Below are 18,871 nucleotides of genomic sequence, written 5' to 3' on the forward strand. Positions count from 1 at the left end.
CTCACTAGGGATGTGCATTTGTTTTCAACAAATGTGCAATCCGCAATGCATAAGTCGTTTTTGAACGATTAAAATTATCGTCAGATAATTTTAAAATCGTCCAAAATCGTTAGAGTGCAGATACAATACAAATGCCCCCGATTTATCATCAGGGGCATTTGTATTGTATCATTAAATAGGGCGCGAGAAAACCGGCACACCAAATAAACCCTAAAACCCACCCCAAACCTTTAAAAGAAATCCCCCACCCTCCAGAACCCCCCCAAAATGTTTTAAATTACCTGGGGTCCATTGGGGGTTCCCGATGCAATCTCCCTCTTTCTCTCTGGCCACGGCTGCGTTGAGAAATGGCGCCGGTGGCCCTTTGCCCTTATCATGTGACAGGGCAAAGGTAGCGCCGGCGCCATTTTGTTTCCTGGCTCCCGACATCACGCCTGCTGGAGATCGCCCCAGGACCCCCGCTGGACCCCCAGGGACTTTTGGCCAGCTTGGGGGGGCATCCTGACCCCCATAATACTTGTCAAAAGTCCAGCAGGGGTCCGGGAGTGACCTCCTGCACGAGGGCCGTATTGCCAATCTTCAAAATGGCGCCGGCGCTACCTTTGCCCTGTCACATGATAAGGGCAAAGGGCCACCAGCACCATTTCTCAACGCAGCCGTGGCCAGAGAGAGAGAGGGAGATCGCGTCGGGAACCCCCAATGGACCCCAGGTAATTTAAAACATTTTGGGGGGGTTCGGGAGGGTGGGGGATTTCTTTTAAAGGTTCGGGTGGGTTTTAGGGTTTTTTTGGTGTGCCGGTTTTCCCGCCCTCCCCCGATTTTTAACGATTTTTTAAAACAAAAAAACCCGACGATAAGATTTCCCTCCCCCCCAGCCAAAATCGATCGTTAAGATGATCGATCACATGATTCACACCTCTACTATTTGTTGCATTCGTGAGTTCGCAAAACGCATTGTGATCCCCCACGAATAAAACATATCATATTACTTTCATTCTTTTGCCTCACAGTGATTTTTTAGTGGCCATTTGAAATAGGAGAAGGCCATGTGGGAGTATCCATAGCAAAAACCAGCCCTTTCCTGTGAGTCATAAGTGACCTCATAGCCCTGTCATAGATTGGGTCAGACAGGTTGGCAAGGAGACGAGAATGCAACCTATCAGAGCTAAGCATTTTTCTAATGCAGCCAATTGCTGCTCTCACTCAGAGCTCTGTGATGCTGTTCCTGATGACGCTATACTATTTATACCTTAAGCACGTGGTGTACCATGCTCTTTCTTTGCGGGGGTGGTCCGGGGAGGTGGTTGTACTCATAGCTAGTCAGAGTGTCTCAAATCTGTATTCAATTGCTAGCTACTTTGATGGAATTTTTCATTGAAAAAGATATTTGTTCGATTTTGCTGCAGTGCCGCCAGCTAGCCATGCTTTTTTTGACTGCACTTTTTTAAATTGATCTCAGACAGTCCCTCTGTCTGTCCCACTGAGACAAGCTGCTAGCAGTGGCATTATGCTGCTTATTTTTATATTTTACCCCCTGGCGTAGGTTGCAAGCAGGATTTGGGTGTTGCGGGTGGGAGATATATTCAATTTCTAGCTAGTTTGATAGAAATTTCCTTTGAAAAAGATATGTCTTCGTTTTTTGCTGCTGTGCCAAGCAAGCCATGCTTTTTATTTAACTGCAGTTTTTTTTTATTGAAGTCAGACTATCCCTTTATGCTCTTTTAAGCCAAGAAGTCAGTGCACTGGGCATCAGTGGGCACTGGGCAGTTTTGCAGATTCAAATATATTGGTAGAGCAGTGCTCTTTTAAGCCAAGAAGGCAATGCACTGGGCGTCAGTGGGCAGTTTTGCAGACTCACATATATCGGGAAAGTGGTACTCTTTTAATCCAAATCTCCATTAGGCCTCTTTTGGAAATAATTATTTTAATTTAAATCCTTAGTAGGCAGTGACATTACATCCATAATGTCAGGGAAAGCTAGACGTAGTTGAATGATTGGGACTGGCAGAGGAGGCACTGGCAGAGGAGGCACTTCAAAAGACAGTGCCAGGCCCACAATAAAGTTAAAAGGGCCCTGTTCCAATTTAAAATCTCTAGAGGGGCAGGCAGTTCCACCCGGAAAAAAATGAAAATTAAAGATGATGAATCACCACCACCTGTTTCTGACCCTGTAGTTTTTGAGGTAAGGGAAGAGGAGGCTGAGTCATGCAAGAGAAAAGCAGCATTGCAAGTGCAGACTAGACTTATCATTGAAAATGTAGCGCAGGCACTGTTTGCTTCTGATTCCGATGAAGAATCATCTTGTGTGGGATTCTCATCATCAAAAAGTAATAGCTGAATAAGGTTTAGGAGGACTAGTTAGTTCTGTCTTAGCTTCCACTTCAGTTCTGCAGGGGAGAGATGAAACTGATGATGAGGAGTAGGAAGAACAGTCAGCGTAGGCACAGAGTGTGTCTGATGCCCCTGGCTTTGCTTCTCAGGGTGCACCTACTACTTCAGCTCCAGTGCCAGCATCCACCCCAAAGGCTATAGAAAAGGGATAACGAAAGAAATCTGTGATCTGAAGCCACTTTAACGTGACAGAGGACCCGCATTTTGCTCAGTGTAATTACTGTGTCAGGGCTATTAGCAGAGGCAAGCAAATGGGACATCTAACTAATTTCGGCATGATGCATCATATGCAGAAGCAACACCCAACAGCACTCCCATTTGTTAATGCGCACTAACTCGAAAAATTAATTTTTCCGAAAGTTCAGAATAATTGTGTTTGTTTTTTTGGTCCTCCGAACCAGGATGAATTAGACAATTTTGTTGAAATTGTCTAATTCAACCAAAATGAATGCACATCCCTACATTAGTATACTGTTTTGAACAGTGGTCATTCCAGGTCATAAGTACCTGGCAGGATTCCAAAAGGTCACTTATTCCAGGAATATGCAATGAATTTTCCCAAGTCTATCTTAATAATAGTTTATGTACTTTTCCAAAGAACCACCAATTACAAAAATAAGTTAGAGAGACTATCATATGAATATAACAGAGAGGGATGTTGAAGCATTTTAATTTTGCATAATGGTCACTCATGCCGCTCTTACACTATGTTATATTTTCTCTAAATATTTGTCTACTATAATTTTTTTGATACATTTTGTAGAATTGCAAGTAAAATGAATATAGATAATCACGTATTGCATATGAATATGAGGAAATTATCTCACACAGAGATCCACAGAATTCTTTCATGTCAAGTAGAGATTTGAATTGGTTCCAAAATCATTTTCGGTATCGGGTAAGTAGAACCGTGGGAAATCTTCGTTTCCCATGATCCTGACCGCTTTTTTTTTCGGCTGTCCTGAGCCAAAAAAAACCCCCACCCCAACCCTTTAAATCTAATTTAGAATTCCCCACCCTCCTGACCCCCCCCCAAAAAAAAAAAAACAAAAAAACTTTCCTAAAGTACCTGGTGGTCCAGCGGGGTTCCTGGGAATGATCTCCCACTCTCAGGCCGTCGGCTGCCACTAATCAAAATGGTGCCAATGGCCCTTTGCCCTTACCATGTGACAGGGGCTATTGGTGCAATTGGCTGGCCCCTGCCACATGGTAGGAGCCATGGTAGGAGCAATGGATGGCACCGGCAATCCTGCACCGGCCATCCATTGGTCCTACCATGTGACAGGGGCCGGCCAATGGCACCTGTTAAGAGATATGGTCATCATCCCCCCCCCCCCCCCGGTTTGATAGCCTTCATACCCCCAGTTAGCCCCAACCCTTAAAACCTCGCAGATCTGCCTACTTTTCTTTAAATGTTAACTTACATGGCATACATAGGAGAAGTAATGTTTTGTGGCAGGGGCCTCGGCGTGCATCGGTTCAGGCAAGTATTTATGCACACATCTCAGGTTCACACCTCAAAATGCCCATGCCCCATCCAGACCACACCCATGCCCCACACATTTTTGAAAACCTTTGGATGTGCTAACTGCAGGAGATAACCATGTATCTTTCTGGCTTTTAATATCTGCTCAGTGCAACAAGTGTGAATTATTTATGCCTCACCTTTTTCATATTTGACCACATCCTCTGGCAATGAATTCCAGAGCTTAATTCTTGAGTAAAAAAAGAAATTTTCTCCTATTTGTACATTAAATGTAGTAACTTTAAATGTAGTCATTTCATTGCATGTTCTCTAGACTTTGGGGGCGGGACACGGCGTTTCGGGGGCGTGGTTTCGGCCCAGGGCAGTCCGGGGCGTGGCCGCGCCCTCCGGAACCGCCCCCAGGTCGCGTCTCGGCGCGCTAGCGGCCCGCTGGCGCGCGGGGATTATCTTCTCCCTCCAGGAGGCGTAAATCCCCCAACAAAGGTAGGGGGGGTTAGATAGGGCCAGGGGGGTGGGTTAGATAGAGGAAAGGAGGGGAAGGTGAGGGGAGGGCGAAAGTGAGTTCCCTCCGAGGCCGCTCCGATTTCGGAGCGGCCTCGGAGGGAACGGAGGCAGGCTGCGCGGCTTGGCGCGCGCCGGCTGCACAAAATCGGCAGCCTTGCGCGCGCCGATCCTGGATTTTAGCAGATACGCGCGGCTACGCGCGTATCTGCTAAAATCCAGCGTACTTTTGTTGGCGCCTGGTACGCCAACAAAAGTACGCAAAGGCGCACTTTTTTAAAATCTACCCCTTTGTATTTAATTGTAATAATTAAGGCCAATATTTTTTAAACACCGCGGCGGCATGAATCGCGCGGTGCAGGTTGGTGGGGGTGAAGCGGGGGTGCGGGCCTGCGAAAGCCAGCAGTGATCGCACCTCTGCAGTGAGATCACTGCCAGCTTTTGCACCCAATAGCGCCATCATAAAAGGTGGGGCTATTGGGTACGAAATTTGCAACGAAATGGCTCTTTACCTTTTCGCCGACAATGCTGTCTTCACGGCATCCGCCCCGACTCCTCTTCTTCCAGGGCAGACACCGCCCCAACTCTGCCCCTTTTTAGCTATCGTACACGAAAAGGAACTTTTCGCATGTGAAATGTCGCTTTTCGCATGCACTAGCTTTAAAAAATTACCCCCTAGGTGTGCTCTTGTTTTTCAAGGGAGGTTTCTTAGCAAGATGTAACTCTTGAGAGATTTATAATTTCTTAGAGGATGTAGATGGGAGGAATCCCTCAGAGGACTGGATTATTCTTAATGAGATTTAGGGAAGAGGGTTGTCTCCAAAGAGGCTTCATCTTTCTTAATTGAAGGGTAGAGGAGAGCCCTCAAAGGAGCTGATCTTTCTTCAGGATGCAATGGGGGGGTAGTAAAGATCCCCAGTACAAACCTGTCCTTGAAATTTGGGCCAGTTAATATGGGGATCATTTTTATTTATTTATTTATTTATTTATTTTACAGCTTTTCTATATCGGTATTAGTAGACACATCATATCGGTTTACATCAACAAAAAGGTGGAAATTACATAGAACAGGGATGGGGCAGTGGATATTACAGTTTTAAGGCAAGGCTGAAGGGAAAGCAGAGAATAACTGTGTGGTTACAGATTAGAAGGAATTTGAGTAACATTCTGAAACTAATGAACCTATTTACATATAATATATAATGACATATTGTACATGAACAATTATAACATATTATACATGAACAACCTCACCAATCAAGTGGGGAGGAAAGTATAAGGGTTGGAGCTTAGGGACGTGGGATAGTGGCCGGGTGGTGTAATGAATGGGTCTAGTCTGGGTATGCGAGATGGAAGAGCCATGTTTTTAGCTTTTTTTTTAATTTGTAGGGGCATGGCTCAAGGCAGAGGTTAGTGGGTAGCGCATTTCAACACGCTGGGCCAGCAATAGATAGGGTGCATTTTCTTGTAGATGTGAGATGGGCATTCTTAACAGATGGGGTTTGCTCTGGTTGGGCGGGAGGATTGTGTGGTTTGGAAAGGTTCATTTAGCCAGATAGAGTTATTTTTATAGATGGATTTATGAATTATAGTGAGGGTTTTGAATAATATGCGAGAAGGAATAGGGAGCCAATGTGGGTCCTTTAGGAGGGTGGGTTATGTGGTCGAATTTGTGAGCATTCATGATGATTCTAGCGGTGGCGTTTGAAGCATTTGGAGGGGCTTGATTGTGGTGAGAGGGAGTTGCAATAGTCCAATTTGGATGAGAGGGTGGCCTGGATGACTGTTCTGAGATCATGGGTGTGGAGTAAAGGTTTACGTTTTATGACATTGAGCTTATAGAAGCCTTCTTTTAGGACAAAGTTGATGTGGTTGTTTAGGTTCAATTGTTGATCTATAAGAACACCAAGGTTTCGTACTGGTTGCTGTGCCATAAAGGGTTTAGGGACTGGGTCATTGGAAGTATTTAGCTTGCATGTTTGGTGGTTGTGAATAAGAAGCAGATCGGTCTTAGTTGTGTTAAGGGCGAGGTGGAGGTTGGTGAGTAGGGAATTGATAGTTAAGGCATTTCTCCCAAACTTTTAGCATTATGGGGATGGATTCTTGTATAGGTATTATGATTTGCATATCATCTGCGTAGATGTAGAATTTTAGGCCTAGGTCCGATAGTAGCTGGCAGAGGGGCAGGAGGTAAATATTAAATAGGGTGGATGAGAAGGAGGATCCTTGGGGGACACCTTGGGTGAGGTTGATGGGTGTGGTTTTGGCGTTGCCTAGTTTAACAGAGAATTGTCTGTGTGCCAGGTAGGATTGGAACCAGAGGAGGGCTGTGCCTGTGATGCCAATGTCAGATAGGCGGGAAAGGAGTAGATTACAGCTTATTGTGTCAAAGGCTGAGGAGATATCAAGGAAGGCAATGATATAGCTGTGTCCTCAATCTAGGCCAATGAGGAGGGTGTCAGTGAGGGAGAGTAAGAGTGTTTCTGTGCTCAGGTTTTTACAAAAGCCGAACTGAGAGGGGTGGAGAATGTTGTTGTCTTCCAGGAAGTCCATGAGTTGGGAGTTAACCACCTTTTCCATGATTTTGGTGATCAAGGGAAGGTTAGAGATGGGATGGTAGTTGGTGGGGTCTAAGGGGTCTAGATTAGGTTTTTTGAGAAGGGGTTTGACCATGGCGTGCTTAAGGGAGACAGGGACTAAGTCATTGGAGAGGGAGCAGTTGATGATTTATTTATTTATTTATTTATTTTTGGTTTTTATATACCGATGTTCCTGTATAATATACATATCACACCGGTTTACAAGGAACTCAAACTGACGCCTCAGTGGGCAGTTTACATTGCAACAAGATAACAATATAATAGATAATATGGGGGGGGCAGCGGAACTTGGCAAAGGATACAGAGATTAAGCATAAATAGCTAAATAGAGGTAACTAAATATACAAAATATACAAAATACAGTAAACAATGTACATAAGGTGAGTTGGGTCAGAGGCCAGGCTGATATTGTTTTCTTCCGGCTTTTAGATTCCTGGGAAAGCTTGTGCAAAAAACCAAGTCTTTAGTTTCTTTTTGAAAGTAATGTGGCACGATTCGAGGCGAAGGTCTGGAGGGAGCGCGTTCCAGAGTATGGGGCCAGCTGTGGATAGTGCGCGTTTCCTCAGGGAGGATTTTGCTGGCTGGGCGCGTAGCATATTTCTGTACGCACTTCTTGTCGGTCTCTTGGAGGTGTGAAGCTGCAGTTGAAAGGTTAAATTGAGAGGAGCGATGTTATGTAGGGCCTTGTGAATCATCATAATGGTTTTGAAGTGAATTCTGTATTTGATAGGTAGCCAATGTAGGTGCTGGAGAATGGGGGTGATATGGTCCCTTTTTTTGGTGTTTGTAAGAATTCTGGCCGTTGCGTTCATGACCATCTGAAGCGGTTTGGTGGTGCAAGCGGGGAGGCCGAGGAGGAGCGAGTTGCAATAGTCTAGTTTCGGTAATATGATGGCTTGTAGAACCAGGCGGAAATCTCTGTAGCGTAGTAGAGGTTTTAATTTTTTTAATACATGCAATTTAAAAAAGCACTCTTTTGTCGTGTTGTTTATGAACTTGTTGAGGCTGAGTCTGTTATCTAGGAGTACTTCCAGGTCTCTTACTTGCTGCGAAGTGATGTCTTTGGAGTTGATAGGCGATTGGCTAGCCTTTGGAGTGATAGGTGGGACGTGATTTTCAGGGGAGATAAGTAGGATTTCCGTTTGTTAGTGTTTAAAACCAAGTTGAGTCCTGCAAGTAGGTTGTTGATTGATGTGAGGCAGTTATTCCAGAATGCCAAGGCTTTGTGTAGAGATTCCGTGATAGGGATGAGTATTTGTATGTTATCCGCGTAAAGGAAGTGAATTAGCTTGAGATTGGTAAGGAGGTGACAGAGCGGAAGAAGATAGATATTAAAAAGAGTGGGTGAGAGGGATGATCCCTGTGGAACACCCCTCTTGGATGCCGTAGGGTGAGACACTTTGTTATTTATTTTGACCTTGTAAGCTCTATTTTCTAGGATGATGTCTGCTATGAGTTTAGCAATGGTGTCTTTCTAGGATGTCTTTCTAGGATGTCTTTCTAGGATGTCTTTCTAGGATGATGTCTGCTATGAGTTTAGCAATGGTGTTAGGAATGGTCAAAAGGGTTTTGGTGGGGATGGTGTCGGAGGGGTGGGAGGCAGGTTTGATCTTTCTGAGAATGGACTTGACTTCCTTGGAGGAGGTAAGATCAATAGATTCTAAAGTAGCATTGGGGACTGTGCAGGAGGTGGAGTACATGGGTGAGGAAGCAGCCGGGAAACGGCTGAGGATGTTTGCGATTTTGTTGTGAGAGAAGAGGGCAAGTTCCTCACATTTACTGCTGGCTTCATTGTCAGCGATGGGAGGGGGGGGTGGGGGCGGACTTGGTAAGGGATGAGACGTACGAGAACAAGGCTTTGGGATTGTACATGTACTCATATATTTTGGATACGTAATAGTCTCTTTTCATTTTTAGAATAGAGATACGGTAAGAGTGCATGAATGATTTGTAATAGGTGGTGTGTTGCGGGGTGGGGTTCTTGCGCCAGGTTCTCTCTCTCATTCAGAGGTTATTTTTCATTTGGCGAAGTTCTGGGGTGAACCAGGGTTTGTTATTCTTTTTCAGTGGGGGGTTCTAGTTGAGGTTGGTAATAGGACATAGTTTGTCGGCTATATTAAGGGTGAGGTTGTTCCAGGTGCTGAAGGCAGTTTTGGGAGTGGAGCAATCAAGTTTGGTCAGGGATTCCTGTGAGATCTTCAGTGGGGCATGTTTTTCTAAAGAAGGAGTTGTTGTGGGGAAGGTTGCAGATGTTGGAGGAATTTATGGTGAGGGGAACCTCTATGAGTGAGTGGTTTGACCAGGGTACTGGGGTGCATGAGTTGATGAAAATGAGGTCTAGGGTTTGCCGGCTTTATGAGTGGGGGAGGAGAGGATCTGGTTAAAGCCTATGGCCTGCAGTGAGTCTAGGAATGTTTCACATGATGGGGAGAGGGGAATGGCGTCTATTACTCTAAAGCAAATGATTCCTTTAGCAATGATATTCACATGCTTAATATCATTATCCTAGTGTATCAGATTTTAAATGCAATTTTAGAACCTCAATGATTACATTTTTTTAGTGTGCATTGTAGTAAATCATCCCCTAAATATTTTTTTAAATTAATCCACACATTATCCATTTAAACCAATAATAATGTTTTTGTTCCTCTAAATATTCATTTACCAGTTTCTTAGGTTACTCTTGCTAGGTCACATTTCTATACTGCCTTTTTAGCTCTATATTGTATTTATTTATTTTATATTTTTATATGCTGCTTCCCTGGTTCAGATTGAATCACCCAAGTTGCAATTAATCATTTCTTATCCTTTCAAGTTTTTTTTTTTTTTTAAACATGTATACTATTAATCATCACATCCCTACTGTTAAAAGTATCTTCTCTTGACTCAACTATTAAGATGAACATGCTAAATTCCTGCTATACATGAATTGTTTTGATGGATCTATGGATTAACAGAGTCAGGAATAATTTTCAAAAGGATTTATATGAGTAAAACTAGGTTTTATGAGTGTAAATGGACTTCACAAGTGTAGATAGGCTTTTGAAAATTGCTACTTTTTCGTGTGTAACTTCTTGGAAAATTTACTCCATAGAACTGAATTTTCAGAAGGTTTTACATGTGTAAATGGGCTTTTGAAAATTCTACAATATATGCTACTTTTTAGTGTGTAAATCCTTTTGAAAATTACCTCCTTAATAGTGAACTTTATTAATTTTGCACCATTTTCAAAACCTTTAAATATTAATCTCTCGCTGGAAATGAAATATCAATCAGAATTAGATTTCTAAATGAATGAGCTAGAAATGTTACTTATAGGATTACTTTCAGATTGTTAGCAAATCATTTTTTTGCTTTGTCACTTTCATCCCATAAACTTGCATATGCACAATGAATTAACTCACAGCCATGTTGCAGGTAGGATGCAAGGAATCTGTGAAGCACAGCTAAGTATTGTGGAAATGCCATTAAAACTGATGAATCTAAATATTATCCCTTTTCAGAGACCTGTAAGGATTGGAAGATCAATGGAACTTTTTTGGTACTGAAGGCAAAATGCTGAAATATATGTTAGTGTATAATAGAATAGTTGTGTTTTCTGATAAATTACTTTACAGTGAATGTAATTATGCATTTTACAGGATAGTAATTTGTTTTTCAAATAATGTACTTGTTTACTTAAGGGAATTATGTGGTTTTACTGTAATTATTAGAGCCTATTGATTGTATTCCATTATGTTAATGTTCCTAAATTAAGCAGTATAAAGCAATTTTCTGCTGTGCTATATCTCAAAAGCCCTGGGGCTTTATTCTCTAACTTTTTACCTTGGGCATAAAAGCTTTCATGCGTAAAACTGAATTCACTCTGCAGTATATTGCACTTATCACTGGCCTAGTGGCAAACAGAGAATTTTAAACCTTAGAGGATATGTGAAGTGACAAGGATGCCAGTAAGCTTTTTTTTTTTCAAGAAGGACTTGAAAAATGCTGTTAGAAGGATTTCTTTAAACAAAAATGGTTAAACATTTTATGAAACCAAAATTGTTTTGCCCTTTTCTTGATATCTGTTCACCTTGAATAATCCAAATCTGTTTGCTGCCTTGACCGCTTAAAAAAAAAAAGTGATAACTTTAATGATGTGTCATTATCGTAATTGTTTCTACAATTCCTACTTAAATCAAGGCATTTTACTTTAGACTAGTTAGACATTTTTGAGGTTACTGAAATTTCTTCTTGATTATGCAATCTGTAACAACCTATCTGAATGTCATTACTGGGTAACATAATTTGCATTAAGTTCAAACAAGATATATCCATGCAACTGGCAAGCTGTTGTCTTTAAAATAAAGTCACACAGCTTTAAAAGAAGTATTTGATCTATTTTGCTAATATCATATGGATAAGGAAGAAAGTATTAACCATTATAATAAAATACAGTAGTGAATTCTGCAGGTCTCAAAACTAGTTAAATAACAGATGGGTTGCTAGCTTGTCCTGAGGGACAATGATGACAATCACTGGGCTCTTTTATCCCAATATATTTAAATGTAAAGCAATGGTGCATTTGAACCAAAGAATAGAGAGGAGACAAAGAATGAACATTGAATGTGGGACTTATGAGGACAGGATGGATGCTCTTTGAGGTGCGGTTAATTTTCGAAGGATTATTATAGATCACAAAGTTTATCACAATCCATGCTAAACTTTGTAATATTAATCAGCTGTTTGGCATTCAATTGCATGCAATGCAGCTCATTAATAGTTTCCTCATGTCAGGTTAATTTTTTTGTGTTAAATTCATGTGAGAGCTACCAATTACAATAACGTGTAATTCACCAAAGTCAGTGTTTAACATGTTAATGCATTAGCACAGCTTAAGAAATAGACACCCCTATAATGAATAAAATGTTGGGCTCCACATTAAGAGTTATCACTCTGGAAAAGGGCTGTAGAGTTATTGTGAATGATAGATTGAAGTCCTCACATTAGTATGCAGTAGAGATGTGAATCGTGTGCCCGATCGTTTTAACGATCAGGTTCGGATGGAGGGAGAAAAAAATCGGATTGTTAGAGATGTGAATTGGAATCGGTTCCGATTCCAATTCACATCGTTAATTTTTTAGTGAGTCCTGAGCAGATAAAAAAAACCCCCACCCCGACCCTTTACAAATGACCCCTTTCCTCTCCCACCCTCCCGAACCCCCCCAAAATGTTAAATTACCTGGTGGTCCAGTGGGGGGGGGTCCCGACGCGATCTCCCGCTCTCGGGCCATCGGCGTCATTTTGGCTACCACTGATAAAAATGGCGCCGATGGCCCGATAAAAAAAAAAACCACCCCGACCCTTTACAAATTACCCCTTTGCTTCTCCCACCCACCCGACCCCCCCCAAAACCTTTTACATGTACCTGGTGGTCTAGCGGGGGGTCCGGGAGCCATCCCTTCAATCATACCCTCGGTGCCAGTGGACTGGTTTCAAAATGGCGCCGATTGCCTTTGCCCTCACTAAATCACAGGGAGCGATGGTCGCTCCCTGTGACATAGTGAGGGCAAAGGCGATAGGCGCCATACTGGCAGTCGATCGCCTTTGCCCTCACTTTGTCACAGGGAGTGACCATCGCTCCCTGTGACATAGTGAGGGCAAAGGCGATAGGCGCCATACTGACAGTCGATCGCCTTTCCCCTCACTTTGTCACAGGGAGCGACCGTCGCTCCCTGTGACATAGTGAGGGCAAAGGCAATCGGCGCCATTTTGAAACCAGTCCACCGGCATCGAGGGTATGATTGAAGGGATGGCTCCCGGACCCCCCGCTAGACCACCAGGTACATGTAAAAGGTTTGGGGGGGGGGGGGTCAGGTGGGTGGGAGAAGCAAAGGGGTAATTTGTAAAGGGTCGGGGTGGGTTTTTTTTTATCGGGCCATCGGCGCCATTTTTATCAGTGGTAGCCAAAATGATGCCGATGGCCCGAGAGTGGGAGATCGCGCCGGGACCCCCCCCCCCCCAACTGGACCACCAGGTAATTTAACATTTTGGGGGTTTTGGGAGGGTGGGGGAGGGTAAAGGATTGGTTTTAAAGGGTCGGGGTGGGTTTAGGGGTTGTTTTGGTGTGCCGGTTTTCCCGCCCTCCCCCCAAATAATTCCCGTACTCGATTTAACGATTTTTCACAATAAATTGAGGGAATTCCTATTGTATCGAGTCCCTTACCGATTAATGACGATTGTAAAATTATCGGACGATAATTTAAATCGTTAAAAAACGATTCACATCCCTAGTATGCAGCTGCAGTCAAAACAGCAAATAGAATATTAGGAATTATTCAGAAAGGAATAGAGAATAAAACTGAAATTATTATAATGCCACTATATAAATCTATGATACAAACACAGCTTGAATAGTGTGTGCAATTCTAGTCATCCCATTTAATAAACTATATAGCAAAACAAGAAAAGGTATAGAAAAGAGCAACAAACAGGATCAAGAGTATGTAATGGTTCTCTTATGAAGAAAAGCTTAACAGGTAGAACTTGGAGAAGAGATGATTAAGCAGGACTATGATAGAGACTTTTAAGACTATTGGAAAGTAACATTAAAATGAGCATGCACGCTCCCTTATATATGTGTATTAGGTATGGGCATTTGGGAGAAATGAAATAGGAAATGAGACAAAATTTCCTATTTTGTAGCATTTCATTTTCAAAGTGAAATGATTGGAAATCTAATTAAATTTTGTTGGTTTTTATGTTTTATTATGAAAATAAAAATATTGATCCATCGGGCCTAGGCCCAGGCAGAAGCCAAAGCCTCATCTAAGGAATAGGCCAAGGCTCAAACAGGGGCCTGAGCCTATGCCTGAGTATGATATAGAGGCTGGCGTCCAGCCCTAGGCCTGAGACTGGGTTCTGAGTCCAGGCCAGCACCTCAGTCTGGTTCAGAGACCAAGTCCCAACACTGGCTAGGACCCAGGCCCAATGCTAAGGCCCAAACCAGAGGCCAGGTCCCGATGCATGGGCCTCAGCCTAGGCCAGGGCCCATGTCCAGACCTGATGCCATGGCCCGGACCCAAGACCAACACTGTGGCATGGTCTGGGAAATAGGTCTCGATGCTGGGTCCTCGGCCCAAATGCAGGCCTGATGCTGTGGCCTCAGCCCATTCTTAGCCACAAGCCTGGTAACCAGGCCTGAGAAGTCTTTGTTCTTATTACTTCTTTCTTCTTTGCTAAATCTGGTTGAGATGCACCAGAGATAATTAACTCCAGTGCATCCCATGCAGACGGCATCATTTCATCAAAGAAGAAAGAAGAAGACTGAGAACCAAAGACCTTAGAAGCCTGGGTACTGGGCCTGGTTCTGACCCTTAGCTGATGCTCCAATGTAAGGACTCAGCCTCCAAGTCAGACCATGGCATTAGACCTGGGTCTGGGCCCAGGCCCTGGTGTCAGGACACAGTTTGTGGACCAGGACCGCAGCATTGATCCTGCACCCAGGCCTCAGCCTAGGCCAAGTCCAAGGCATTGGAATCTGGACTCTGGTTTCGGCCTTGGTGACAGGCCTGGGTCTGGGCTGAGTTACCAGCATCAGGATCTGATCTCTGGGTCAAGCTCCGGCACCAAACCTGTGTCTGGGTCAAGGCCCCAGCATCAGGACATGGTCTCTGGATCAGAACGCAGAATTGCGCCTGGCCTAGGCTGAGGCCAAAGCATCAAGTCTGGGCATTAAAGCCTGTCCTGAAGCCTCTGCTTTGCACAGGCCTAGGCTGTGGTAGTCCACCACAACATTGGCGTAGGTTCTACATGCTTCAGTTTAGACCTAAGCCTTGGTGTCAGATCCTCCCGGATGGGATAGTGGGGGCTGGGGAGGATACTTGTCCTGGCATTATTACATTTGCCAGCTCATGGCTGCTCCTGTAAGCCAGTTCACTCATCCCATGCTGCCCATGCCAAAAACACTGCCATGCCATGTGGCTGGTAATGCCGCCATTGTCAACCATCAGGTCCTTCTCTAGGCATGCGCGTGCCAACTAACAACGGGAACAATGTTGGCTGATGCATCCTGATGACATCATATAGCTGGGAATTTAAACCCCGGCTGTACTGCACTATGGTGCCTCAGCAATGGGTCGACTCTCATAGAGTGTAAATTGCTGCTTTCTCTGCATCCAGCCCTGTCTTTGTCTTCATCCTCATCCAGCCTTACCTTTTGTCTTCAGCCTCATCCAGCCTTGTCTTTGTCTTCAGTCTTGTCCAGCCTTGTATTCATCTTCTTCTTCAGCCTCACCTTACCTTCTCTATTCTCCCAGCATGCATGTCCTCGGACCAATTCTCAGAACTGACCTTTGCCTATGACCTGACTCAATCTTGCCACCTGCCTCAACCTCAGCCTGACCACCAAGCATCCCTGCTTCCCACGTGCCTCAACATCATCCTACCACAACTATTTTTGCCTGCCTTGACCACAGCCTGACATTGGAGCCACTCTTCAGCATAAACCTCAGAGTCTGCCACCTAAGACCTGCCAGCCTTCAGAACCGACAGGCTCAACCCGAGGGGAAAGTTGGCGGTGAGGACTTACAGAATCTTCCCTATTGGTTGTGTCAACCTCACTCTAACACAAGGTTCTACAATACTAACATGTATTTTTTGGTGGGAGGGATGGATGAGGGGCATGGGAGGCCTCGGGAGACCTCATTTCTTTTTTTTTCCTGTTTTCTTTTTTATGAAATAAACTAAACAAACATTAGACAAAATGAAATTAGTGGAAAATCAACCACCCAAAAACAAAACGAAAAAAGAAAGAAAAAGTGTTTTTCTTCTCACCCCTAATGTATGTGGGGGTATGCGACAACATATGCTGAAATCGTACATGCTACATGCAAGTACAGGCACATGTTATAAAACAGACCTTGTGATGTATGTGTCCCCTAATTTTAAGCATGGAAGTGAATAGCTGGGAATAGTTGGCATTTACATGCACAAGTGAGTAAATTTTAAAACATGCGTGCATGAAGGAAATGACCAGTTTAACCAGTCCATCAACCAGTTTGCTCAGTCCGTATCTAGGTCATCAAGCCCTCCCTGGTTCTTTAGCATGCATTGCCCCCATATGTGGATTAACTTAGTTTTATTCAGACTTATACCTGATCAATAGCAGAAATATATTTGTGCAGAAATGAATTGGATGCATGTCGCATTCACTGCTCTATATAGGTGGAATGCCCATATTGCACCCCTATTCCACCCCTTGTTTATTTGATGCTAGATATTTGCACATCGGTATTTGTGCACATATGTGGCAGGTTTATAAAATTGGTCAAAGATGTGTATGCACAAGACCAGCACCTTTTGGCTCGCACATCTCTTTTGAAAATTTACCTTTAAACTTGCATAATTGTTAGGTGTAGACTTGTTTCAGTTCCAGTTATAGAGTGTCATGATTACGCCTTCCTCTCAGCTCTCCACAGCTGCTCGTCCTGGTTCTAGGATACCTCTTCTGCCTGGCGCCCCTTCCTGTCCACTCGTACGGCCCTTTTTGCACCGCTTCTCTGGACTCACCCGCTCCTTTATTCAGAGTGCCAGGCCTAGCCCCGGCACTCCCAAACAGTACAACATAAAGTCTTTATCAAAACAAGATTTAATGCAGTTCTACAGCCTCACATGCTGTTGTCCATTCAGTAATACCTGGCTGTCTCATGAGCACAAGTCTCAAACACCTAGGCTATCTTTAGCCAGCCACTACCGCTCCCTGTTAGGGAAACACACAACTCACCCCTGTCTCCCCTCGTTGTGCGAGGGTAGGGCCTTCCTCTGCCAGTCTGCTAGTGCCTGAGGAGTGCTGCTGGTCTAGTAAAACATTCCTTTCACAACACCTCAGCAAAACAAGGTTTGAAAAGCTTTTACACCAAACATTGCTTTCACACATTTCCTCAAAAACATTCTTTTTAAAAGACCATTCTTTTACCATCCCCCAACCTTGCAGTCATTCCTCCTCCATAGAAGAGCTGGTGGACTTTTCCCCTTCTGATCCTACCTCCATCTCTTCTTCCTCTAATTCTGAGGAGCTTGGCTTTTGTGGCCAACACCACCACACCGGCACACCCTCTTCCTCCAGTTCCATGGACTCTGCTGAGTCATAATCATCAGTCCCTACTTCCCACACCTATTCTTGCTCGCTCTCAAACCAGTGGTCAGGTGACAGTTCAGGGAACCTGGAAACTGTAGTTCTTGCCGCTTTCCTAATCGCCCTCTGGTGTATATGTTTGGTACTGTCTGCCTCTGTTTTTCTATATCTAGGCTGTTTCTGCCCCTGGCCAGGTTGTACTGCATCACAAGAGGCATAATGTTTCCATGAAGTAATAAAATGTTCTATAGCCTATTGGTAGATTGCAACCATATCTATTTATCCATTATGGGGTAGATTTTAAAAGACGTGTCAATTTTATAATTTCCACGCATCAGCGTGCGCATGTTATAAAATTGGGTGGCTGTGCATACATGTGCATTGGATTTTACAATCCGTGCATGCATGTGCAGGCGGCGCACGTAAGGGGAGGTGACGCAATCGGGCCTTCTCCAATTCCCTCCCTAACCCCCTGCCTAACCTTCTTTCCCCTTCCACTCTCCTCCCCACCCCCTAAACCTTGCCTACCTTTCCTCAATTTCTTTATATTATTACTTAACTAGCTGTGCCCGGCCATGCGTTGCAGTGGCAGAGTCAGGTTCTTTTCCCCCCCTCCCCCTTCCACTTGCTCATATTCCTCAGTCACACATCGTCCTCCCCCTTGGTCACTCACCCCCCCCTTTCCTCCCCTGTCCCCACTCCAGCTCTCTCCCCTCACACTCACCCCTCCCCCTTTGGTCACTAACCCCCCCTTCACTCCCCTGTCCCTACTCCAACTCTCACCCCTCACACTCACCTCTCCCCTCTATGTCTCTCCACTGACACTCACTGCCCCCTTCATTCACCCTCCCCTCACTGTCACCTCTCCCCGCCTACTCCCTACCCTTTTGTCAGTGACACCGCACCCTCTCTCAATCTCCTTCCCTGATTCTGCTCCCCTCCGGCTCGCATTGCCCTTCCAGCTGCCCCCCCCCCCCCGTCCCTCTCCCTCTTGTGCGGTTCTGCGTGGCCCGCTCCCGAAGGCGCGAGGTTAGCGAGGATTCCTCCCTGTCGTGCACGTGAGCCGTACCAGATCGCCACTGCAGCTCCTCCCAGGTGTCGAATTTTGGCCGGCCGACACCACCACGCCCGATATTGCCGCCGGTCCGCCGCTGCTGCTCCTCCCAGCGCCATGTTGGTCCCGCTGTGCGCGACGTGCACCGCAGCTGCCCCTCCCAGCACCATGTTGGTCCCGCTGTGCCTGACGTGCGCTCCCGCCCGCGCATGCGCAGTACAGCAGCTTCATTTCCCAAGGTAGATAGCGTGTGTTGCATGACTGTCCAACAGATGTCGCTGTTTTCCCCACACACATGTAAAAACATGTTTTTTTCTGTAACCATGTGACATCTATGTAATCTAGATAGAGAAGAACCTTGTCGAAAGTGAAAGCAAGGCTGTGTCCAAATTTGAAAGCAATTGGTGCAGTAGCTGAGCCTGGTTAAGTTGAAAAAAACAGAACAGAGCAGTAAAGGTTACAGTTTGTGGGGTTTTTTGGTTTTTTTACCCCAAATGAACAGCACCAGCAAAGAATAGTTTAAATATGCAAGCATGCCTTCCTGGACACCCCCCCCCCAACCTGGTGAAATAGAGCAACCCACGCTACAGCCCCCCTCTTGGGAGATGTGGAGAATCAGTGCCCCCCACCCCTGTGAAAAACGCGCGGCGGAAAATAAAAACGGCCCCCCACCGTGCTCCTCCCTGGCTACCTGTGTAAACTGCCAGTCGGTGGCGAGGGGTGTG

This window comes from Rhinatrema bivittatum, chromosome 1, assembly GCF_901001135.1.
Source record: "Rhinatrema bivittatum chromosome 1, aRhiBiv1.1, whole genome shotgun sequence".
Lineage (NCBI taxonomy): Eukaryota > Metazoa > Chordata > Amphibia > Gymnophiona > Rhinatrematidae > Rhinatrema > Rhinatrema bivittatum.